General features: G+C 43.6%; 1 pseudogene; it reads left to right on the top strand.

Moving 5' to 3' along the window:
* The first annotated feature begins 4,647 nt into the window (after positions 1-4,647).
* Positions 4,648-16,243, top strand: LOC121844705 (annotated as a pseudogene).
* Positions 16,244-24,017: the final 7,774 nt, after the last annotated feature.

Below are 24,017 nucleotides of genomic sequence, written 5' to 3'. Positions count from 1 at the left end.
ATCTGAACAAGCAGCGCCATTGATCTGATCACCCATCTGAACAAGCAGCTCCATTGATCTGATCACCCATCTGAACAAGCAGCTCCATTGATCTGATCACCCATCTGCACAAGCAGCTTGGAAAAGAGACCCTGAAAACTGAGAATTGTGACCACACCCACTCCACTGAGTGATTGCTTTGCAATGCTTGCAGATAGACACTGATTTCTTCCAACCACTCATTGCTGAATTTGCGATTTCCAACTTGTTGTGTAATCTTTCTGTCCAATGGCCGATGAGCACTGACACGTTGTATCTATGATTTCTCTTCATATGACAAAGATTAAAAAGGATTTGCCAGTAGATTGTCGACGTGATTAATGATGATGACAACTAGCTAAGATTGTGAAGGTATGATGGTGACATGATCAGTCCAATCAAAGCGGCTGTAGATATAACGTGATTTGATGTCATTTTATCTATGGCCAATGACCTTGAGCCTTCTTGGATGGGCAATTCTAATGTAACTATGGCAGCACCCAAGGGGCTTGAATTTTTCTAGCTCTACTCTTAGATTTGGCAGTGACATAGTGTGACCATGAGTGACAGAACACTGAGCCGATCACAGCGCACTAGAGAACATTACCAACCCCTACACTCCATATTTCCTGCTGGCTGCCCCACCACTACAGAACATTACCAACCCCTACACTCCATATTTCCCGCTGGCTGCCCCACCACTACAGAAAGCACTGAGTTAGGCTGAAACACCTGCATTTTAGAGCTGCCTTACTGGAGAAAGCATTAAAGAGACCTGGTTTGTATGGAGGCTTTATGAACTCAATGATGTTTTATTTGTTTGCAAACTGATATGTGATAATGCTAAAATAACATGCAAAACAGTATACCCCAAAAATAAAATAATATTTTTTTGTTTGCTAGAAATGTGTGACCCCACCTGCCCTGAATGTCGTGTCGCCACTGTGTGCAGTTTATACTAATTCTTATTTACATATTGATGTGGTTCATCTCTACCTCAACAGGTATTGTCACTGTATATGACAGTTAATATCTAAAAACAGGGTTTTTATTGAAAGTTCACGGCTTTTTGCAATCCTCTGGTACCCAGCGAAGTAGCACATTCCCACCGTTAGTAAGTCTCAATGCATTGAAGTATACAGGACACTCCCTAACAGGACACTCCCTAGCAGGACACTCCCTAGCAGGACATTCCCACCGTTAGTAAGTCTCAATGCATTGAAGTAAACAGGACACTCCCTAACAGGACACTCCCGAACAGGACACTCCCTAGCAGGACACTCCCTAGCAGGACATTCCCACCGTTAGTAAGTCTCAATGCATTGATGTAAACAGGACACTCCCGAACAGGACACTCCCTAGCAGGACACTCCCTAGCAGGACATTCCCACCATTAGTAAGTCTCAATGCATTGAAGTATACAGGACACTCCCTAACAGGACATTCCCACTGTTAGTAAGACTCAATGCATTGAAGTATACAGGACACTCCCTAACAGGACATTCCCTAACAGGACACTCCCTAACAGGACATTCCCACTGTTAGTAAGTCTCAATGCATTGAAGTATACAGGACACTCCCTAACAGGACATTCCCACTGTTAGTAAGACTCAATGCATTGAAGTATACAGGACACTCCCTAACAGGACACTCCCTAACAGGACACTCCCTAACAGGACACTCCCTAACAGGACACTCCCTAACAGGACACTCCCTAACAGGACACTACCTAACAGGACACTCCCTAACAGGACATTCCCACTGTTAGTAAGACTCAATGCATTGAAGTATACAGGACACTCCCTAACAGGACATTCCCTAACAGGACACTCCCTAACAGGACACTCCCTAACAGGACATTCCCACCGTTAGTAAGACTCAATGCATTGAAGTATACAGGACACTCCCTAACAGGACACTCCCTAACAGGACACTCCCTAACAGGACACTCCCTAACAGGACACTCCCTAACAGGACACTCCCTAACAGGACATTCCCACCGTTAGTAAGACTCAATGCATTGAAGTATACAGGACACTCCCTAACAGGACACTCCCTAACAGGACACTCCCTAACAGGACACTCCCACTGTTAGTAAGTCTCAATGCATTGAAGTATACAGGACACTCCCTAACAGGACACTCCCTAACAGGACACTCCCTAACAGGACACTCCCACTGTTAGTAAGTCTCAATGCATTGAAGTATACAGGACACTCCCTAACAGGACACTCCCTAACAGGACACTCCCTAACAGGACACTCCCACTGTTAGTAAGTCTCAATGCATTGAAGTATACAGGACACTCCCTAACAGGACACTCCCTAACAGGACACTCCCACTGTTAGTAAGACTCAATGCATTGAAGTATACAGGACACTCCCTAACAGGACACTCCCTAACAGGACACTCACTAGCAGGACATTCCCTCCGTTAGTAAGACTCAATGCATTGAAGTATACAGGACACTCCCTAACAGGACACTCCCTAACAGGACACTCCCTAGCAGGACATTCCCTCCGTTAGTAAGACTCAATGCATTGAAGTATACAGGACACTCCCTAACAGGACACTCCCTAACAGGACACTCCCTAACAGGACACGCCCTAACAGGACACTCCCTAACAGGACACGCCCTAACAGGACACTCCCTAACAGGACACTCCCTAACAGGACACTCCCTAACAGGACACTCCCTAACAGGACACTGTGTATTTCTTCCTTCTGTCACTATTTCTGCTGTTGATATTTAACTGCGTTGTTGGAAAATGACCCATAAGTCAGCATTTCACTATTAGTCCACACCTCTGGTTTACGAAGCATGTGACAAGTAAAATTTGGTTTGATTTTGACGCAGTGTCCTCTGTGTCGACCTTCTACTACCATGTGGTGGAGCCAGTAGTCTTCCTCTGTGTTGACCTTCTACTACCATGTAGTGGAGCCAGTAGTCTTCCTCTGAGGGGTGTTTCTGATGGCAGTGTCCTAGGTGTTGACCTTCAACTGCCATGTGGTGGAGCCAGTAGTCTTCCTCTGTGTCAACCTTCAACTGCCATGTGGTGGAGCCAGTAGTCTTCCTCTGTGTCGACCTTCAACTGCCATGTGGTGGAGCCAGTAGTCTTCCTCTGTGTCAACCTTCAACTGCCATGTGGTGGAGCCAGTAGTCTTCCTCTGTGTCGACCTTCTACTACCATGTGGTGGAGCCAGTAGTCTTCATCTGTGTCGACCTTCTACTACCATGTAGTGGAGCCAGTAGTCTTCCTCTGTGTCGACCTTCTACTACCATGTGGTGGAGCCAGTAGTCTTCCTCTGTGTCAACCTTCTACTACCATGTAGTGGAGCCAGTAGTCTTCCTCTGTGTCGACCTTCTACTACCATGTGGTGGAGCCAGTAGTCTTCCTCTGTGTCGACCTTCTACTACCATGTGGTGGAGCCAGTAGTCTTCCTCTGTGTTGACCTTCTACTACCATGTGGTGGAGCCAGTAGTCTTCCTCTGTGTCGACCTTCTACTACCATGTGGTGGAGCCAGTAGTCTTCCTCTGTGTTGACCTTCTACTACCATGTGGTGGAGCCAGTAGTCTTCCTCTGTGTCGACCTTCTACTACCATGTGGTGGAGCCAGTAGTCTTCATCTGTGTCAACCTTCTACTACCATGTAGTGGAGCCAGTAGTCTTCCTCTGTGTCGACCTTCTACTACCATGTGGTGGAGCCAGTAGTCTTCCTCTGTGTCAACCTTCTACTACCATGTAGTGGAGCCAGTAGTCTTCCTCTGTGTCGACCTTCTACTACCATGTGGTGGAGCCAGTAGTCTTCCTCTGTGTCGACCTTCTACTACCATGTGGTGGAGCCAGTAGTCTTCCTCTGTGTTGACCTTCTACTACCATGTGGTGGAGCCAGTAGTCTTCCTCTGTGTCGACCTTCTACTACCATGTGGTGGAGCCAGTAGTCTTCCTCTGTGTTGACCTTCTACTACCATGTGGTGGAGCCAGTAGTCTTCCTCTGTGTCGACCTTCTACTACCATGTGGTGGAGCCAGTAGTCTTCCTCTGTGTCGACCTTCTACTACCATGTGGTGGAGCCAGTAGTCTTCCTCTGTGTTGACCTTCTACTACCATGTGGTGGAGCCAGTAGTCTTCCTCTGTGTTGACCTTCTACTACCATGTGGTGGAGCCAGTAGTCTTCCTCTGTGTTGACCTTCTACTACCATGTGGTGGAGCCAGTAGTCTTCCTCTGTGTCGACCTTCTACTACCATGTGGTGGAGCCAGTAGTCTTCCTCTGTGTCGACCTTCTACTACCATGTGGTGGAGCCAGTAGTCTTCCTCTGTGTCGACCTTCTACTACCATGTGGTGGAGCCAGTAGTCTTCCTCTGAAGGGTGTTTCTGATGGCAGTTTAACTTTCCATCCAAACTGTTCACCAGTCTTCCTCATTAATGTGCAGATAGGTAGAGATGTTTATGAAAACACTTTTAGATAGGTAGAGATGTTTATGGAAACCCTTTTAGATAGGTAGAGATGTTTATGGAAACCCTTTTAGATAGGTAGAGACACATTCTGCCCTCTATTATAGGGAAACAAGTGACATAAGGTTCCTATAGGGGGTTCCTTCCTAGAGAACTGCTATACATTCTGCCCACTATTATAGGGAAACAAGTGACATTTCAATAAAAAGTGTTTATTTAGAATTAAAAACAATGAGTTCAGCCTTGGAGCTTTCATTAGGGCCGTGCACCTTGGTTGGACTGAACATAGAGACAGACTGTATACTTCTATTATACATGAGTCAGTTAGAGTCAGAGATCACATCTCAGTCAGATGTTTAACATTAGTGGAGGGGTCTCAGTTAGAGTCAGAGATCACATCTCAGTCAGATGTTTAACATTAGTGGAGGGGTCTCAGTTAGAGTCAGAGATCACATCTCAGTCAGATGTTTAACATTAGTGGAGGGGTCTCAGTTAGAGTCAGAGATCACATCTCAGTCAGATGTTTAACATTAGTGGAGGGGTCTCAGTTAGAGTCAGAGATCACATCTCAGTCAGATGTTTAACATTAGTGGAGGGGTCTCAGTTAGAGTCAGAGATCACATCTCAGTCAGATGTTTAACATTAGTGGAGGGGTCTCAGTTAGAGTCAGAGATCACATCTCAGTCAGATGTTTAACATTAGTGGAGGGTCTCAGTTAGAGTCAGAGATCACATCTCAGTCAGATGTTTAACATTAGTGGAGGGGTCTCAGTTAGAGTCAGAGATCACATCTCAGTCAGATGTTTAACATTAGTGGAGGGGTCTCAGTTAGAGTCAGAGATCACATCTCAGTCAGATGTTTAACATTAGTGGAGGGTCTCTGGATATACACTGACTGGTAACAGTGAGAGAAGGGCTGACGTGGTGCTTCAGCCCTTTTTAATGTGCACATGATCTGGCTCCTCTAAGCTGCCCAGTTGACGGTGAGCCAGCTGAACCTGGTGTCCCACAGCGTGGTGTCTGCTCCCTACCAGTGGGAGTACCCCTATCTGCTCAGTACCATCCCCTCCCTCTTCATCTACCTGGTGTCCCACAGCCTGGTGGCTGCTCCCTACCAGTGGGAGTACCTCTATCTGCTCAGTATCATCCCCTCCCTCTTCATCTACCTGGTGTCCCACAGCGTGGTGGCTGCTCCCTACCAGTGGGAGTACCTCTATCTGCTCAGTACCATCCCTCCCTCTTCATCTACCTGGTGTCCCACAGCCTGGTGGCTGCTCCCTACCAGTGGGAGTACCTCTATCTGCTCAGTACCATCCCTCCCTCTTCATCTATCTGGTGTCCCACAGCGTGGTGGCTGCTCCCTGCCAGTGGGAGTACCCCTATCTGTTCAGTATCATCCCCTCATCTGCAGCTTCATGGCCCTGCCCAGAAACAGCATCAGCTTCCTGGTGATCTCCATGATTAGGCCTCTTCTGCATAGTGCCGCTCATCTACGGGGGTATGGAGACGTTCCCGGAGGCCAAACAGCTGTACCGCTTCATCTTCGTCTTCTCTGCTGTGTCCGTCATGTACCTGGTGATGGTGATGGTGGTGCAGGTGCACGGCTGGCAGATCTACTACAGCAAGAAGCTGCTGGACGCCTGGGTCACCTCCACACAAGACAAGAAGCTGCTGGACGCCTGGGTCACCTCCACACAAGACAAGAAGCTGCTGGACGCCTGGGTCACCTCCACACAAGACAAGAAGCTGCTGGACGCCTGGGTCACCTCCACACAAGACAAGAAGCTGCTGGACGCCTGGGTCACCTCCACACAAGACAAGAAGCTGCTGGACGTCTGGGTCACCTCCACACAAGACAAGAAGCTGCTGGACGCCTGGGTCACCTCCACACAAGACAAGAAGCTGCTGGACGCCTGGGTCACCTCCACACAAGACAAGAAGCTGCTGGACGCCTGGGTCACCTCCACACAAGACAAGAAGCTGCTGGACGCCTGGGTCACCTCCACACAAGACAAGAAGCTGCTGGACGCCTGGGTCACCTCCACACAAGACAAGAAGCTGCTGGACGCCTGGTTCACCTCCACACAAGACAAGAAGCTGCTGGACGCCTGAGTCACCTCCACACAAGACAAGAAGCTGCTGGACGCCTGGGTCACCTCCACACAAGACAAGAAGCTGCTGGACGCCTGGGTCACCTCCACACAAGACAAGAAGCTGCTGGACGCCTGGTTCACCTCCACACAAGACAAGAAGCTGCTGGACGCCTGGGTCACCTTCACAACAGACAAGAAGCTGCTGGACGCCTGGGTCACCTCCACACAAGACAAGAAGCTGCTGGACGCCTGGTTCACCTCCACACAAGACAAGAAGCTGCTGGACGCCTGGGTCACCTCCACACAAGACAAGAAGCTGCTGGACGCCTGGGTCACCTCCACACAAGACAAGAAGCTGCTGGACGTCTGGGTCACCTCCACACAAGACAAGAAGCTGCTGGACGCCTGGGTCACCTCCACACAAGACAAGAAGCTGCTGGACGCCTGGGTCACCTCCACACAAGACAAGAAGCTGCTGGACGCCTGGGTCACCTCCACACAAGACAAGAAGCTGCTGGACGCCTGGGTCACCTCCACACAAGACAAGAAGCTGCTGGACGCCTGGTTCACCTCCACACAAGACAAGAAGCTGCTGGACGCCTGGGTCACCTCCACACAAGACAAGAAGCTGCTGGACGCCTGGGTCACCTCCACACAAGACAAGAAGCTGCTGGACGTCTGGGTCACCTCCACACAAGACAAGAAGCTGCTGGACGCCTGGGTCACCTCCACACAAGACAAGAAGCTGCTGGACGCCTGGGTCACCTCCACACAAGACAAGAAGCTGCTGGACGCCTGGGTCACCTCCACACAAGACAAGAAGCTGCTGGACGCCTGGGTCACCTCCACACAAGACAAGAAGCTGCTGGACGCCTGGTTCACCTCCACACAAGACAAGAAGCTGCTGGACGCCTGGGTCACCTCCACACAAGACAAGAAGCTGCTGGACGCCTGGGTCACCTCCACACAAGACAAGAAGCTGCTGGACGCCTGGGTCACCTCCACACAAGACAAGAAGCTGCTGGACGCCTGGTTCACCTCCACACAAGACAAGAAGCTGCTGGACGCCTGGGTCACCTTCACAACAGACAAGAAGCTGCTGGACGCCTGGGTCACCTCCACACAAGACAAGAAGCTGCTGGACGCCTGGTTCACCTCCACACAAGACAAGAAGCTGCTGGACGCCTGGGTCACCTCCACACAAGACAAGAAGCTGCTGGACGCCTGGGTCACCTCCACACAAGACAAGAAGCTGCTGGACGTCTGGGTCACCTCCACACAAGACAAGAAGCTGCTGGACGCCTGGGTCACCTCCACACAAGACAAGAAGCTGCTGGACGCCTGGGTCACCTCCACACAAGACAAGAAGCTGCTGGACGCCTGGGTCACCTCCACACAAGACAAGAAGCTGCTGGACGCCTGGGTCACCTCCACACAAGACAAGAAGCTGCTGGACGCCTGGTTCACCTCCACACAAGACAAGAAGCTGCTGGACGCCTGGGTCACCTCCACACAAGACAAGAAGCTGCTGGACGCCTGGGTCACCTCCACACAAGACAAGAAGCTGCTGGACGTCTGGGTCACCTCCACACAAGACAAGAAGCTGCTGGACGCCTGGGTCACCTCCACACAAGACAAGAAGCTGCTGGACGCCTGGGTCACCTCCACACAAGACAAGAAGCTGCTGGACGCCTGGGTCACCTCCACACAAGACAAGAAGCTGCTGGACGCCTGGGTCACCTCCACACAAGACAAGAAGCTGCTGGACGCCTGGGTCACCTCCACACAAGACAAGAAGCTGCTGGACGCCTGGTTCACCTCCACACAAGACAAGAAGCTGCTGGACGCCTGAGTCACCTCCACACAAGACAAGAAGCTGCTGGACGCCTGGGTCACCTCCACACAAGACAAGAAGCTGCTGGACGCCTGGGTCACCTCCACACAAGACAAGAAGCTGCTGGACGCCTGGGTCACCTCCACACAAGACAAGAAGCTGCTGGACGCCTGGGTCACCTCCACACAAGACAAGAAGCTGCTGGACGCCTGGGTCACCTCCACACAAGACAAGAAGCTGCTGGACGCCTGGGTCACCTCCACACAAGACAAGAAGCTGCTGGACGCCTGGGTCACCTCCACACAAGACAAGAAGCTGCTGGACGCCTGGTTCACCTCCACACAAGACAAGAAGCTGCTGGACGCCTGGGTCACCTCCACACAAGACAAGAAGCTGCTGGACGCCTGGGTCACCTCCACACAAGACAAGAAGAAGAAATTAGCACAGAGGAGGTCGTCATTATTGGAACATCTGACAAAGAACAAGTAGTGCTGCCTGCCACTGTCTGCCACTACTTCTAGGCTTATCTTCCATCTATATTTGAATTCTACATCCCTAATTGATAGTAGGACACATTGGAATCCTTAATACCAGTCAGGAGGCTGTTCTGTCCTCTTCTCAGTATCTGAAAGTGACCTACGAAAGTAAATGGGGGCCCCCCAGTCGGTAATTTGAGCATGATTACTACAAGGTTAGATAGCTGGCTAGATTATTTTACCAATATAAAATATTAATCCAATTCTTTTAGATTTGTGGGTAAAGTAGTGAACGAGTGTACAGTTCAGGAGGAAGGTGATAAAATTGGGACACACCCACAGACTAGGTCAGGCCATGATGTGGCCTTGTTCAGAAGGAAGGTGATATAATTGGGACATACCCACAGACTAGGACAGGCCATGATGTGGCCTTGTTCAGGAGGAAGGTGATATAATTGGGACACACCCACAGACTAGGTCAGGCCATGATGTGGCCTTGTTCAGGAGGAAGGTGATATAATTGGGACACACCCACAGACCAGGTCAGGCCATGATGTGGCCTTGTTCAGGAGGAAGGTGATATAATTGGGACATACCCACAGACCAGGTCAGGCCATGATGTGGCCTTGTTAAATAACAATAAAATAGCTATACTGCAGCAGCTTTGCATCTATTGTCTCTTATTATTTAATGAATTACATGAATTAATGATAATTCACCACTATCACTACAGAAAATAAGATTATTGTTGTCAGGTTTGACAACAGCTAAAATGATGTTGGAACTAAGATGGCACCACCTCACCTCATTGGATCAGCACTTTCTACACTGCTAGGATCCATGGGTCCACGACCTCACCTCATTGGATCAGCACTTTCTACACTGCTAGGATCCATGGGTCCACCACCACACCTCATTGGATCAGCACTTTATACACTGCTAGGATCCATGGGTCCACCACCTCACCTCATTGGATCAGCACTTTCTACACTGTTAGGATCCATGGGTCTACCACCACACCTCATTGGATCAGCACTTTATACACTGTTAGGATCCATGGGTCTACCACCACACCTCATTGAATCAGCACTTTCTACACTGTTAGGATCCATGGGTCTACCACCACACCTCATTGGATCAGCACTTTATCCACTGTTAGGATCCATGGGTCTACCACCACACCTCATTGGATCAGCACTTTATCCACTGTTAGGATCCATGGGTCTACCACCACACCTCATTGAATCAGCACTTTCTACACTGTTAGGATCCATGGGTCTACCACCACACCTCATTGGATCAGCACTTTATACACTGTTAGGATCCATGGGTCTACCACCACACCTCATTGAATCAGCACTTTCTACACTGTTAGGATCCATGGGTCTACCACCACACCTCATTGGATCAGCACCTTTATACACTGTTAGGACCCATGGGTCTACCACCACACCTCATTGGATCAGCACTTTATACACTGTTAGGATCCATGGGTCTACCACCTCACCTCATTGGATCAGCACCTTTATAGATATAATTTATTAACAACCATCCACTGCTGGGATCTTTGCGGCCAAACAACAATTGACAGCTGGTTCTCTGCAGCTGAAACCATAAAGTGTTTTTTATTCAACAGATTGACCTTCATTATAATTTTAATCCAAATGTGGCCTTACTGATTTTATCACATCTTCATTTAGTATTTATTTTAATGGTTGGGTGGGTTGGGGTGGTCCCAGGAGGGGTTGGAGGGTGGGTTGGAGTGGTCCCAGTAGGATTGGAGTGGTCCCAGTAGGATTGGAGTGGTCCCAGTAGGATCGGAGTGGTCCCAGTAGGCTTGGAGTGGTCCCAGTAGGGTTGGAGTGATCCCAGTAGGGTTGGAGTGGTCCCAGTAGGATTGGAGTGGTCCCAGTAGGCTTGGAGTGGTCCCAGTAGGGTTGAAGTGATTCCAGTAGGGTTGGAGTGGTCCCAGGAGGGGTTGGATGGTGGGTTGGGGTGGTCCAGGAGGGGTTGGAGGGTTGGTTGGGGTGGTCCCAGGAGGGGTTGGAGGGTGGGTTGGTGTGGTCCCAGGAGGGGTTGGGGGGTTGGTTGGGGTGGTCCAGGAGGTGTTGGAGGGTGGGTTGGAGGGGTCCCAGTAGGTTTGGAGTGGTCCCAGTAGGGTTGGAGTGGTCCCAGGAGGGGTTGGAGGGTGGGTTGGGGTGGTCCCAGGAGGGGTTGGAGGGTGGGTTGGGGTGGTCCCAGGAGGGGTTGGAGGGTGGGTTGGGGTGGTCCCAGGAGGGGTTGGAGGGTGGGTTGGGGTGGTCCCAGGAGGGGTTGGAGGGTGTGTTGGAGTGTTCCCAGGAGGGGTTGGAGGGTGGGTTGGGGTGGTCCCAGGAGGGGTTGGAGGGTGGGTTGGAGTGGTCCCAGTAGGATTGGAGTGGTCCCAGTAGGATTGGAGTGGTCCCAGTAGGCTTGGAGTGGTCCCAGTAGGGTTGGAGTGATCCCAGAAGGGTTGGAGTGGTCCCAGTAGGATTGGAGTGGTCCCAGTAGGCTTGGAGTGGTCCCAGTAGGGTTGAAGTGATTCCAGTAGGGTTGGAGTGGTCCCAGGAGGGGTTGGAGGGTGGGTTGGGGTGGTCCCAGGAGGGGTTGGAGGGTGGGTTGGGGTGGTCCCAGGAGGGGTTGGTGGGTGGGTTGGGGTGGTCCCAGGAGGGGTTGGAGGGTGGGTTGGAGTGGTCCCAGGAGGGGTTGGAGGGTGGGTTGGGGTGGTCCCAGTAGGGTTGGAGTGGTCCCAGTAGGGTTGGAGGGTGGGTTGGGGTGGTCCCAGAAGGGTTGGAGGGTGGGTTGGGGTGGTCCCAGTAGGGTTGGAGTGGTCCCAGTAGGGTTGGAGGGTGGGTTGGGGTGGTCCCAGAAGGTTTGGAGGGTGGGTTGGGGTGGTCCCAGAAGGGTTGGAGGGTGGGTTGGGGTTGTCCCAGTAGCGTTGGAGTGGTTCCAGAAGGGGTTGGAGGGTGGGTTGGGTTGGTCCCAGGAGGGGTTGGAGAGTGGGTTGGGGTGGTCCCAGAAGGGTTGGAGGGTGGGTTGGGGTGGTCCCAGGAGGGGTTGGAGGGTGGGTTGGTTTGGTCCCAGGTGAGTGATTGTATATGTGGTTAATTATATTTTTGTATTTCCCGCAATAACTGATTTACATAACACACTGATATATATATACCCCCCAAAAAAAAAAAAAAATATATATACATCATATATAAAAATACATATATATATATATTAACAGTATTGTGTCTCTAGCTGTATAACCATTCCTGCTGCTATTTGTTCTTGTCTTTGTTCCTTTAAAATAAATAATAAGTTGATCACAAAAAAAAGGAAAAGAGTTTCAACTGAAAATCAGAGAGTGTCAGTCACATGCTTCCACTGTGGCACGGTGGGACATCAGCCTTCTACATGCTGGAGTAAGGACATGCTTCCACTGTGGCAAGGTGTGACATCAGCCTTCTACATGCTGGAGTAAGGACATGCTTCCACTGTGGCAAGGTGTGACATCAGCCTTCTACATGCTGAGGTAAGGACATGGTCCAGCCTGTGGTAAGGTGTGACATCAGCCTTCTACATGCTGAGGTAAGGACATGCTTCCACTGTGGCAAGGTGGGACATCAGCCTTCTACATGCTGAGGTAAGGACATGCTTCCACTGTGGTAAGATGGGACATCAGCCTTCTACATGCTGAGGTAAGGACATGCTTCCACTGTGGTAAGGTGTGACATCAGCCTTCTACATGCTGAGGTAAGGACATGCTTCCACTGTGGCAAGGTGGGACATCAGCCTTCTACATGCTGGAGTAAGGACATGCTTCCACTGTGGCACGGTGGGACATCAGCCTTCTACATGCTGAGGTAAGGACATGCTTCCACTGTGGCACGGTGGGACATCAGCCTTCTACATGCTGAGGTAAGGACATGGTCCAGCCTGTGGCAAGGTGGGACATCAGCCTTCTACATGCTGAGGTAAGGACATGGTCCAGCCTGTGGTAAGAAAATGCACATTTGACAAAACCTCTAGAAACAAAAAGAGAACAGAAAATGAATAATCACACTGGACTGGTCATCAGTGCAGACAATGACACATGGAGACACAGACCTACCTGTCATCTTAAAGAATCACACTGGACTGGCCATCAGTGAAGACAATGACAGACCTACCTGCCATCTTAAAGAATCACACTGGACTGGTCATCAGTGAAGACAATGACAGACCTACCTGCCATCTTAAAGAATCACACTGGACTGGTCATCAGTGAAGACAATGACAGACCTACCTGCCATCTTAAAGAATCACACTGGACTGGTCATCAGTGAAGACAATGACAGACCTACCTGCCATCTTAAAGAATCACACTGGACTGGTCATCAGTGAAGACAATGACAGACCTACCTGCCATCTTAAAGAATCACACTGGACTGGTCATCAGTGCAGACAATGACAGACCTACCTGCCATCTTAAAGAATCACACTGGACTGGCCATCAGTGCAGTCAATGACAGACCTACCTGCCATCTTAAAGAATCACACTGGACTGGCCATCAGTGCAGACAATGACACATGGAGACACAGACCTACCTGCCATCTTAAAGAAACACATTTAATGGACAGCAGGGTAGTATGAATAGGTATAGGTAGTATGAATGGGTATAGGTAGTATGGATGGGTATAGGTAGTATGAATGGGTATAGGTAGTATGAATGGGTATAGGTAGTATGGATGGGTATAGGTAGTATGAATGGGTATAGGTAGTATGAATGGGTATAGGTAGTATGAATGGGTCTAGGTAGTATGAATGGGTATAGGTAGTATGAATAGGTATAGGTAGTATGAATAGGTATAGGTAGTATGAATGGGTATAGGTAGTATGAATGGGTATAGGTAGTATGAATGGGTATAGGTAGCATGAATAGGTATAGGTAGTATGAATGGGTATAGGTAGTATGAATGGGTATAGGTAGTATGAATAGGTACAGGTAGTATGAATAGGTATAGATATAGTATAGGTAGTATGAATGGGTATAGGTAGTATGAATGGGTATAGGTAGTATGAATGGGTATAGGTAGTATGAATGGGTATAGGTAGTATGAATGGGTATAGGTAGTATGAATAGGTATAGGTAGTATGAATGGGTATAGGTAGTATGAATAGGTATAGGTAGTATGAATAGGTATAGATATAGTATAGGTAGTATGAATGGGTATAGGTAGTATGAATGGGTATAGGTAGTATGAATGGGTATAGGTAGTATGAATGGGTATAGGTAGTATGAATAGGTATAGGTAGTATGAATAGGTATAGGTAGTATGAATGGGTATAGGTAGTATGAATGGGTATAGGTAGTATGAATAGGTATAGGTAGTATGAATAGGTATAGGTAGTATGAATAGGTATAGGTAGTATGAATAGGTATAGGTAGTATGAATGGGTATAGGTAGTATGAATAGGTATAGGTAGTATGAATAGGTATAGGTAGTATGAATGGGTATAGGTAGTATGAATGGGTATAGGTAGTATGAATGGGTATAGGTAGTATGAATGGGTATAGGTAGTATGAATGACATTACAGGGAAGCTTGGCATTAAGTCAGACAACAAACCAAAGGTTCTGAAAGCAGGACCTGCCCTGCACACAGTTCAACTATGAACATCCCAGTAGTGATGGATAGTCTCCCTTCACAACATAGAGTTGGTCTGTTTACCTGAACTGTGACATCAGTGATGCCTCTCACAGCGACAGATTCACCTGTATAAGTCTTTAACACGACCAAAAGTCAATGCTGACTTGGAGGCATTAGTCAAGAACAAAGTACTGGAGCCGGTCAGCATGAGTGAATGCATGACCAACACTCATCTACCTTTCCTTAACACTAGAACCACCTGGTCTTTCAGCCTATCAGAACACCCATCTACCAGTCCTTAATAACACTAGAACCACCTGGTCTTTCAGCCTATCAGAACACCCATCTATCCAGTCCTTAATAACACTAGAACCACCTGGTCTTTCAGCATATAAGTCCACGCTAGAGAAAGTTGCCAGGCGTCCACTTTATCACATGCATCAGATGCATATCAACCAGCAAGGTGCCAGGTGTGAAGGCATGGTTTGTTAAATAAACACTTGATAAATAGTGTATACACTTTTGTAAAGGATTAATTACATGAAGACAAATTAGTGGAAATATATCAATAAAATAACAATTGTTAATTCTACAAAGTAGAAAATAAATCGTCCTACAGCCTATTTCTGTTTCCCTGACATTAAAAACATTACAGTGTAATCCATTTGATCAACTTTATTTGTATATTTGATTAGTAATACAGTTATAGTACTTAATAAGTCCATTTACTTTATTTTGACAAAAATATATCATATTTGAATAATATAACCAGCCAGGTGCACAGGAGGAATGTATTCTGTATTCCTAAACAAAAGCACCAGAACAATTGTAAAGGATGAATTGCATAAATAAATATTTGTGGAAAAATATTTATGACAAGGTATTAAAACAATAATGTGTTGATTGTATCAGACACTGTAGATCACCTCTTCTCTTCATGCTATCAGACACTGTAGATCACCTCTTCTCTTCATGCTATCAGACACTCTAGATCACCTCTTCTCTGTATGCTATCAGACACTGTAGATCACCTCTTCTCTTTATGCTATCAGACACTGTAGATCACCTCTTCTCTTTATGCTATCAGACACTGTAGATCACCTCTTCTCTTTATGCTATCAGACACTGTAGATCACCTCTTCTCTTTATGCTATCAGACACTGTAGATCACCTCTTCTCTTTATGCTATCAGACACTGTAGATCACCTCTTCTCTTTATGCTATCAGACACTGTAGATCACCTCTTCTCTTTATGCTATCAGACACTGTAGCTCCTTTACACATGAATCAATCCCCTCTTCTCTTTATGCTATCAGACACTGTAGCTCATTTACACATGAATCAATCCCCTCTTCTCTTTATGCTATCAGACACTGTAGCTCCTTTACACATGAATCAATCCCCTCTTCTCTTTATGCTATCAGACACTGTAGCTCCTTTACACATGAATCAATCCCCTCTTCTCTTCATGCTATCAGACACTGTAGATCACCTCTTCTCTTTATGCTATCAGACACTGTAGCTCCTTTACATATGAATCAATCCCCTCTTCTCTTTATGCTTCAGGTCCACAAACAAGTCAAATCGGTTGCCCTGCACACCGTGTTCATTGGCCTTGTTCGGTGTGAATCTGCCGACTTGACATTGTGTCTCTTTTCTCACCAGTGGGAGATGTGGTGCTTGGGGAAGAGGGAGAGCAGTACCTGCTGCCTGGGAGGCCTGCTTGGTGACTGTAGCTTCTTTCTCTGCGTTCATGTGGTTCTCATGAAGCTCACATGCCAGATCCATGATGAAATCTCTCCTGCTGACTGTCTTGACAAGGCATTGCTTGTACAACACGTGTTGATAGCAGCCATGTCGAGCACATTGTAGAACAGCACAACAGACCAGCGGCAAGTACCTCCTTTTACAGAGTCTTGCCATGTAATAGTAATAATATGAATGTAATATAATGAAAGGGGGGATACTAGTTGGTGTCTGTCAGATGGAAGGCTGTTTGTATATGGTAGAGATACTGTATAAACTGTAATGACCTGGCTAGGCTAGTCTTCTTTGTGTGTTCACTGTTCATAGCAGGCTAGTCTTCTTTGTAATCAACTTGTCTGACAGGGAAATTGATGTGAAGAAGTTGTCCATGGTTACATGTCTGCCTTTGTCCATGTCAGGCTCCACGTGACTCAAAACCACAGTCTCAGACAGTCAACCACCACTGGCCTGGTTTCATTTCCCAGACATGGAAAGACATTGAGCAAGTTGGTTTCGACGTCTAACCACAACTGAAGTCACATGCACTATTATCAGTTTCTATCTGGTTTATATTGTCCGTTCATCCATTGACGACAGAATATCAGATTTTAATTTGATTGTGTTACTAGTTTCTGCTTAGTTGCAGATCAATACTGCTGCTGCAGGGGTCCTGTGATAAATACATGGACAACATGGATGTTGATCAATGCTGCTGCTGCAGGGGTCCTGTGATAAATACCTGGACAACATGGATGTTGATCAATACTGCTGCTGCAGGGGTCCTGTGATAAATACCTGGACAACATGGATGTTGATCAATACTGCTGCTGCAGGGGTCCTGTGATAAATACCTGGACAACACGGATGTTGATCAATGCTGCTGCTGCAGGGGTCCTGTGATAAATACATGGACAACACGGATGTTGATCAATACTGCTGCTGCAGGGGTCCTGTGATAAATACCTGGACAACACGGATGTTGATCAATGCTGCTGCTGCAGGGGTCCTGTGATAAATACCTGGACAACACGAATGTTGTTGAAGAAAAAGTGAACTTTGGAAATAAAGCTGCACCTCCTGAATGTTGAGAGTTATTTGATAAAGGTACGTGTCAATGAACCTGCAGAATCTGATCTCTGTTACAGTATTATATAGAAACCACAATGTTTAACCTGCAGAATCTGATCTCTGATACAGTATTATATAGAAACCACAATGTTTAACCTCTGATACAGTATTATATAGAAATCACAATGTTTAACCTGCAGAATCTGATCTCAGATACAGTATTATATAGAAACCACAATGTTTAACCTCTGATACAGTATTATATAGAAATCACAAGGTTTAACCTGCTTGTGACTCTGAAGGAGGATTTGATAAAGAGAGGCTCCTTTCACTGCATCTGTCAATTACTAGATGCTCCCATCTCTTCATGTAATATTTGACAACTGATATTGTCACTCATCAGATTATTGGAAATGTAATCTTGTCTACAGGCTGACTCCTATAATGTGTGAAATTAGTAGTTTTACTACGATCTGTAGTGACAAATAGAAGTAGAAAAGTCTTAAAAATATGTTTTCTGTGACATAAAAGTAAAAAACAGTGATTTTCAAAACCTGGAATAGTTTAGGTTTTGTATGGCTCCCAAACACCACTGACAATCTAATTGTGTTTGAAAACCACTGGTTTTAAATGTTATAACTTTTGATGATGTCATCGGGTAGAACTTTTTAACTTTATACTTTTTTTCTACAAAACTTAGAAATCATTTACACATTTTATTTTACTTTATTTTTATGGCTGAATAGGACCTTTAAAGGTAGTGTTTTATATATATTCTGATGTTATTTTATTTTTATGGCTGAATAGGACCTTTAAAGGTAGTGTTTTATATATATTCTGATGTTATTTTATTTTTTATGGCTGAATAGGACCTTTAAAGGTATTTTTTTTAAATATAATTATGGCTGAATAGGACCTTTAAAGGTAGTGTTTTATATATATTCTGATGGTATTTTATTTTTACGGCTGAATAGGACCTTTAAAGGTAGTGTTTTATACATATTCTGATGGTATTTTATTTTTATGGCTGAATAGGACCTTTAAAGGTAGTGTTTTATATATATTCTGATGTTATTTTATTTTTATGGCTGAAAAGGACCTTTAAAGGTAGTGTGTTATATATAATTTGCCTCCACAGCAACATCAACACCTGAATACTTTCACATACACACCAGAGGAGGCTGGTGGAGGAGCAATAGGAGGACAGGCTCAGTGTAAAGACTGGAATGGAATAAATGGAACATCAAACACTTCATTAATTTATTCCATTTCAGCCATAAAAATGAACCCGTCCTCCTATAGCTCCTCCTATAGCTCCTCCCACCAGGCTATAGCTCCTCCCACCAGACTCCTCTCTAAAATGTCTCTGTTCTGTTAAAAGAGAAGTTGAGAATACCACATGTTGATTCTGTTGTATCTACATTAAACCACATGTTGATTCTGTTGTATCTACATTAAACCACATGTTGTTTCTGTTGTATCTACATTAAACCACATGTTGATTCTGTTGTATCTACATTAAACCACATGTTGATTCTGTTGTATCTACATTAAACCACATGTTGTTTCTGTTGTATCTACATTAAACCACATGTTGATTCTGTTGTATCTACATTAAACCACATGTTGATTCTGTTGTATCTACATTAAACCACATGTTGTTTCTGTTGTATCTACATGTATCTACATTAAACCACATGTTGTTTCTGTTGTATCTACATTAAACCACTTGTTGTTTCTGTTGTATCTACATTAAACCACATGTTGATTCTGTTGTATCTACATGTATCTACATTAAACCACATGTTGTTTCTGTTGTATCTACATTAAACCACATGTTGTTTCTGTTGTATCTACATTAAACCACATGTTGTTTCTGTTGTATCTACATTAAACCACATGTTGATTCTGTTGTATCTACATGTATCTACATTAAACCACATGTTGTTTCTGTTGTATCTACATTAAACCACATGTTGTTTCTGTTGTATCTACATTAAACCACATGTTGTTTCTGTTGTATCTACATTAAACCACATGTTGATTCTGTTGTATCTACATTAAACCACATGTTGATTCTGTTGTATCTACATTAAACCACATGTTGATTCTGTTGTATCTACATGTAAACTACATTAAACCACATGTTGATTCATTAAACCACATGTATCTACATGTATCTACATTAAACCACATGTTGATTCTGTTGTATCTACATTAAAACACATGTTGATTCTGTTGTATCTACATGTATCTACATTAAACCACATGTTGTTTCTGTTGTATCTACATTAAACCACATGTTGTTTCTGTTGTATCTACATTAAACCACATCTACATTAAACCACATGTTGATTCTGTTGTATCTACATGTATCTACATTAAACCACATGTTGATTCTGTTGTATCTACATGTATCTACATTAAACCACATGTTGATTCTGTTGTATCTACATTAAACCACATGTTGATTCTGTTGTATCTACATTAAACCACATGTTGATTCTGTTGTATCTACATGGATCTACATTAAACCACATGTTGTTTCTGTTGTATCTACATTAAACCACATGTTGATTTGTATCTGTTGATTCTGTTGTATCTACATTAAACCACATGTTGATTCTGTTATCTACATTAAACCACATGTTGATTCTGTTGTATCTACATTAAACCACATGTTGATTCTGTTGTATCTACATTAAACCACATGTTGATTCTGTTGTATCTACATTAAATTAAACCACATGTTGTTTCTGTTGTATCTACATGTATCTACATTAAACCACATGTTGTTTCTGTTGTATCTACATTAAAACCACATGTTGATTCTGTTGTATCTACATTAAACCACATGTTGATTCTGTTGTATCTACATTAAACCACATGTTGTTTCTGTTGTATCTACATGTATCTACATTAAACCACATGTTGTTTCTGTTGTTCTGTTGTATCTACATTAAACCACATGTTGATTCTGTTGTATCTACATTAAACCACATGTTGATTCTGTTGTATCTACATTAAACCACATGTTGTTTCTGTTGTATACATTAACATTGAACCACATGTTGATTCTGTTGTATCTATTAAACCACATGTTGATTCTGTTGTATCTACATTAAACCACATGTTGTTTCTGTTGTATCTACATTAAATTAAACCACATGTTGATTCTGTTGTATCTACATGTATCTACATTAAACCACATGTTGATTCTGTTGTATCTACATTAAACCACATGTTGATTCTGTTGTATCTACATTAAACCACATGTTGTTTCTGTTGTATCTACATGTATCTACATTAAACCACATGTTGTTTCTGTTGTATCTACATTAAACCACATGTTGTTTCTGTTGTATCTACATTAAACCACATGTTGATTCTGTTGTATCTACATTAAACCACATGTTGATTCTGTTGTATCTACATTAAACCACATGTTGTTTCTGTTGTATCTACATGTATCTACATTAAACCACATGTTGATTCTGTTGTATCTACATTAAACCACATGTATCTACATTAAACCACATGTTGATTCTGTTGTATCTACATTAAAAACCACATGTTGATTCTGTTGTATCTACATGTATCTACATTAAACCACATGTTTCTTTCTGTTGCTGTTGTATCTACATTAAACCACATGTTGTTTCTGTTGTATCTACATTAAACCACATGTTGATTCTGTTGTATCTACATTAAACCACATGTTGATTCTACTATTAAACCACATGTTGATTCTGTTGTATCTACATGTTGATTCTATCACATTAAACCACATGTTGATTCTTGTTGTATCTACATTAAACCACATGTTGATTCTGTTGTATCTACATTAAACCACATGTTGATTCTGTTGTATCTACATGGATCTACATTAAACCACATGTTGTTTCTGTTGTATCTACATTAAACCACATGTTGATTCTGTTGCATCTACATTAAACCACATGTTGATTCTGTTGTATCTACATTAAACCACATGTTGATTCTGTTGTATCTACATTAAACCACATGTTGATTCTGTTGTATCTACATGGATCTACATTAAACCACATGTTGTTTCTGTTGTATCTACATTAAACCACATGTTGATTCTGTTGTATCTACATTAAACCACATGTTGTTTCTGTTGTATCTACATGTATCTACATTAAACCACATGTTGTTTCTGTTGTATCTACATTAAACCACATGTTGTTTCTGTTGTATCATTAAACCACATGTTGATTCTGTTGTATCTACATTAAACCACATGTTGATTCTGTTGTATCTACATTAAACCACATGTTGTTTCTGTTGTATCTACATGTATCTACATTAAACCACATGTTGATTCTGTTGTATCTACATTAAACCACATGTTGATTCTGTTGTATCTACATTAAAACCACATGTTGATTCTGTTGTATCTACATTAAATTAAACCACATGTTGATTCTGTTGTATCTACATTAAACCACATGTTGATTCTGTTGTATCTACATTAAACCACATGTTGATTCTGTTGTATCTACATTAAACCACATGTTGATTTCTGTTGATTCTGTTTGTATCTACATTAAACCACATGTTGATCTATCTATGGATAAACCACATGTTGTTTCTGTTGTATCTACATTAAACCACATGTTGATTCTGTTGTATTGAAAACCACATGTTGCTTCTGTTGTATCTACATTAAAACACATGTTGATTCTGTTGTATCTACATTAAACCACATGTTGATTCTGTTGTATCTACATTAAACCACATGTTGATTCTGTTGTATCTACATTAAACCACATGTTGATTCTGTTGTATCTACATATATCTACATTAAACCACATGTTGATTCTGTTGTATCTACATGGATCTACATTAAACCACATGTTGTTTCTGTTGTATCTACATATATCTACATTAAACCACATGTTGATTCTGTTGTATCTACATTAAACCACATATTGATTCTGTTGTATCTACATGGATTCACATTAAACCACAGGTTCTGTTCTTAAGACAGATGGGGAAGAGGGGGGTGGTAAGGATTTTGCAACACTACTGTAGTTGGCAAATCCTTGTGACTAAGTTCACTTCCTGTTTTCAATACTTGAGGGAATTCAATGTTATCTTTCAGCCTTCCCAATACCTTCCTCCATAACTCATATTCACTGTTATCTGTCTACCTTCCCCCATGTCTCATATTCACTGTTATCTTTCAGGATTCCCAAAACCAAAGACAATCTCTGTACAGGATCTGAATGTATAACCTTTTGCATGAGAACTTTCCTGCAATGTAGGGAATTTAAAACTTGTAGTGTATTTGAGATGAATATAAAAGGGTTTTGAAGTTTGTAATACAGAGTACTGCCTCTGCAACAGCTGCCAGAAAATATGATTTCCTCATGAAATTGTAAATAAGTGTGTAGCTTAACGCAGTTATAACATGGTTGTAGAAACTGTGGCACAGATTTGTCTGCACAACTAGAAGTGGGATAAATGTGTTGATTTGATGGAAGAAGGCAGACTGGCAGTAAGTCTACTATAGACTGGTATACAGTTAGTAAGTTCAGTAAGTCTACTATAGACTACATAGAACTATTATACAGTTAGTAAGTCTTTAGTAAGTCTACTATAGACTACATAGAACTATTATACAGTTATACAGTTAGTAAGTCTACTATAGACTACATAGAACTATTATACAGTTATATTGTTATAAGTCTAGTGCTCTACTAGACTACATTGAACTATTATACAGTTATACAGTTAGTAAGTCTACTACTATAGACTACATAGAAACTATTATACAGTTATAAGTCTAGTAAGTCTACTATAGACTACATAGAACTATTATACAGTTATACAGTTAAGTCTAGTAAGTCTACTATAGATCTACATAGAACTATACAGTTATACAGTTAGTAAGTCTAGTAAGTCTACTATAGACTACATAGAACTATTATACAGTTATACAGTTAGTAAGTCTAGTAAGTCTACTATAGACTACATAGAACTATTATACAGTTATACAGTAAGTCTACTATAGACTACATATAACTATTATACAGTTATACAGTTAGTAAGTCTAGTAAGTCTGGAGGATAATTATTATGAACTGAGGTCAGTCACATTCAATAGACAGAATAGGCTGAGATATGATCCTTTATATTCCTGAAATGTTTAGACCTGCTGGTCTCTGTGGGAAATGTTTAGGAAATATCCTTTATATTCCTGAACGACCTGATGGTCCTGTGGGAAATGTTTAGAAATATCCTTTATATTGCTGAGGGTCTCTGTGGGAAATGTTTAGGAAATATCCTTTACCTGATGGTCTCTGTGGGAAATGTTTAGGAAATATCCTTTATATTGCTGAAGGACCTGATGGTCTCTGTGGGAAATGTTTAGGAAATATCCTTTATATTCCTGAACGACCTGATGGTCTCTGTGGGAAATGTTTAGGAAATATCCTTTATATTGCTGAACGACCTGATGGTCTCTGTGGGAAATGTTTAGGAAATATCCTTTATATTCCTGAACGACCTGATGGTCTCTGTGGGAAATGTTTAGAAATATCCTTTATATTCCTGAACGACCTGATGGTCTCTGTGGGAAATGTTTAGGAAATATCCTTTATATTCCTGAACGACCTGATGGTCTCTGTGGGAAATGTTTAGAAATATCCTTTATATTCCTGAA

This window comes from Oncorhynchus tshawytscha, unplaced genomic scaffold (genome assembly GCF_018296145.1).
Source record: "Oncorhynchus tshawytscha isolate Ot180627B unplaced genomic scaffold, Otsh_v2.0 Un_contig_9030_pilon_pilon, whole genome shotgun sequence".
Classification (NCBI taxonomy): Eukaryota; Metazoa; Chordata; class Actinopteri; order Salmoniformes; family Salmonidae; genus Oncorhynchus; species Oncorhynchus tshawytscha.
This window is presented reverse-complemented; position numbering and strand designations above follow the sequence as displayed.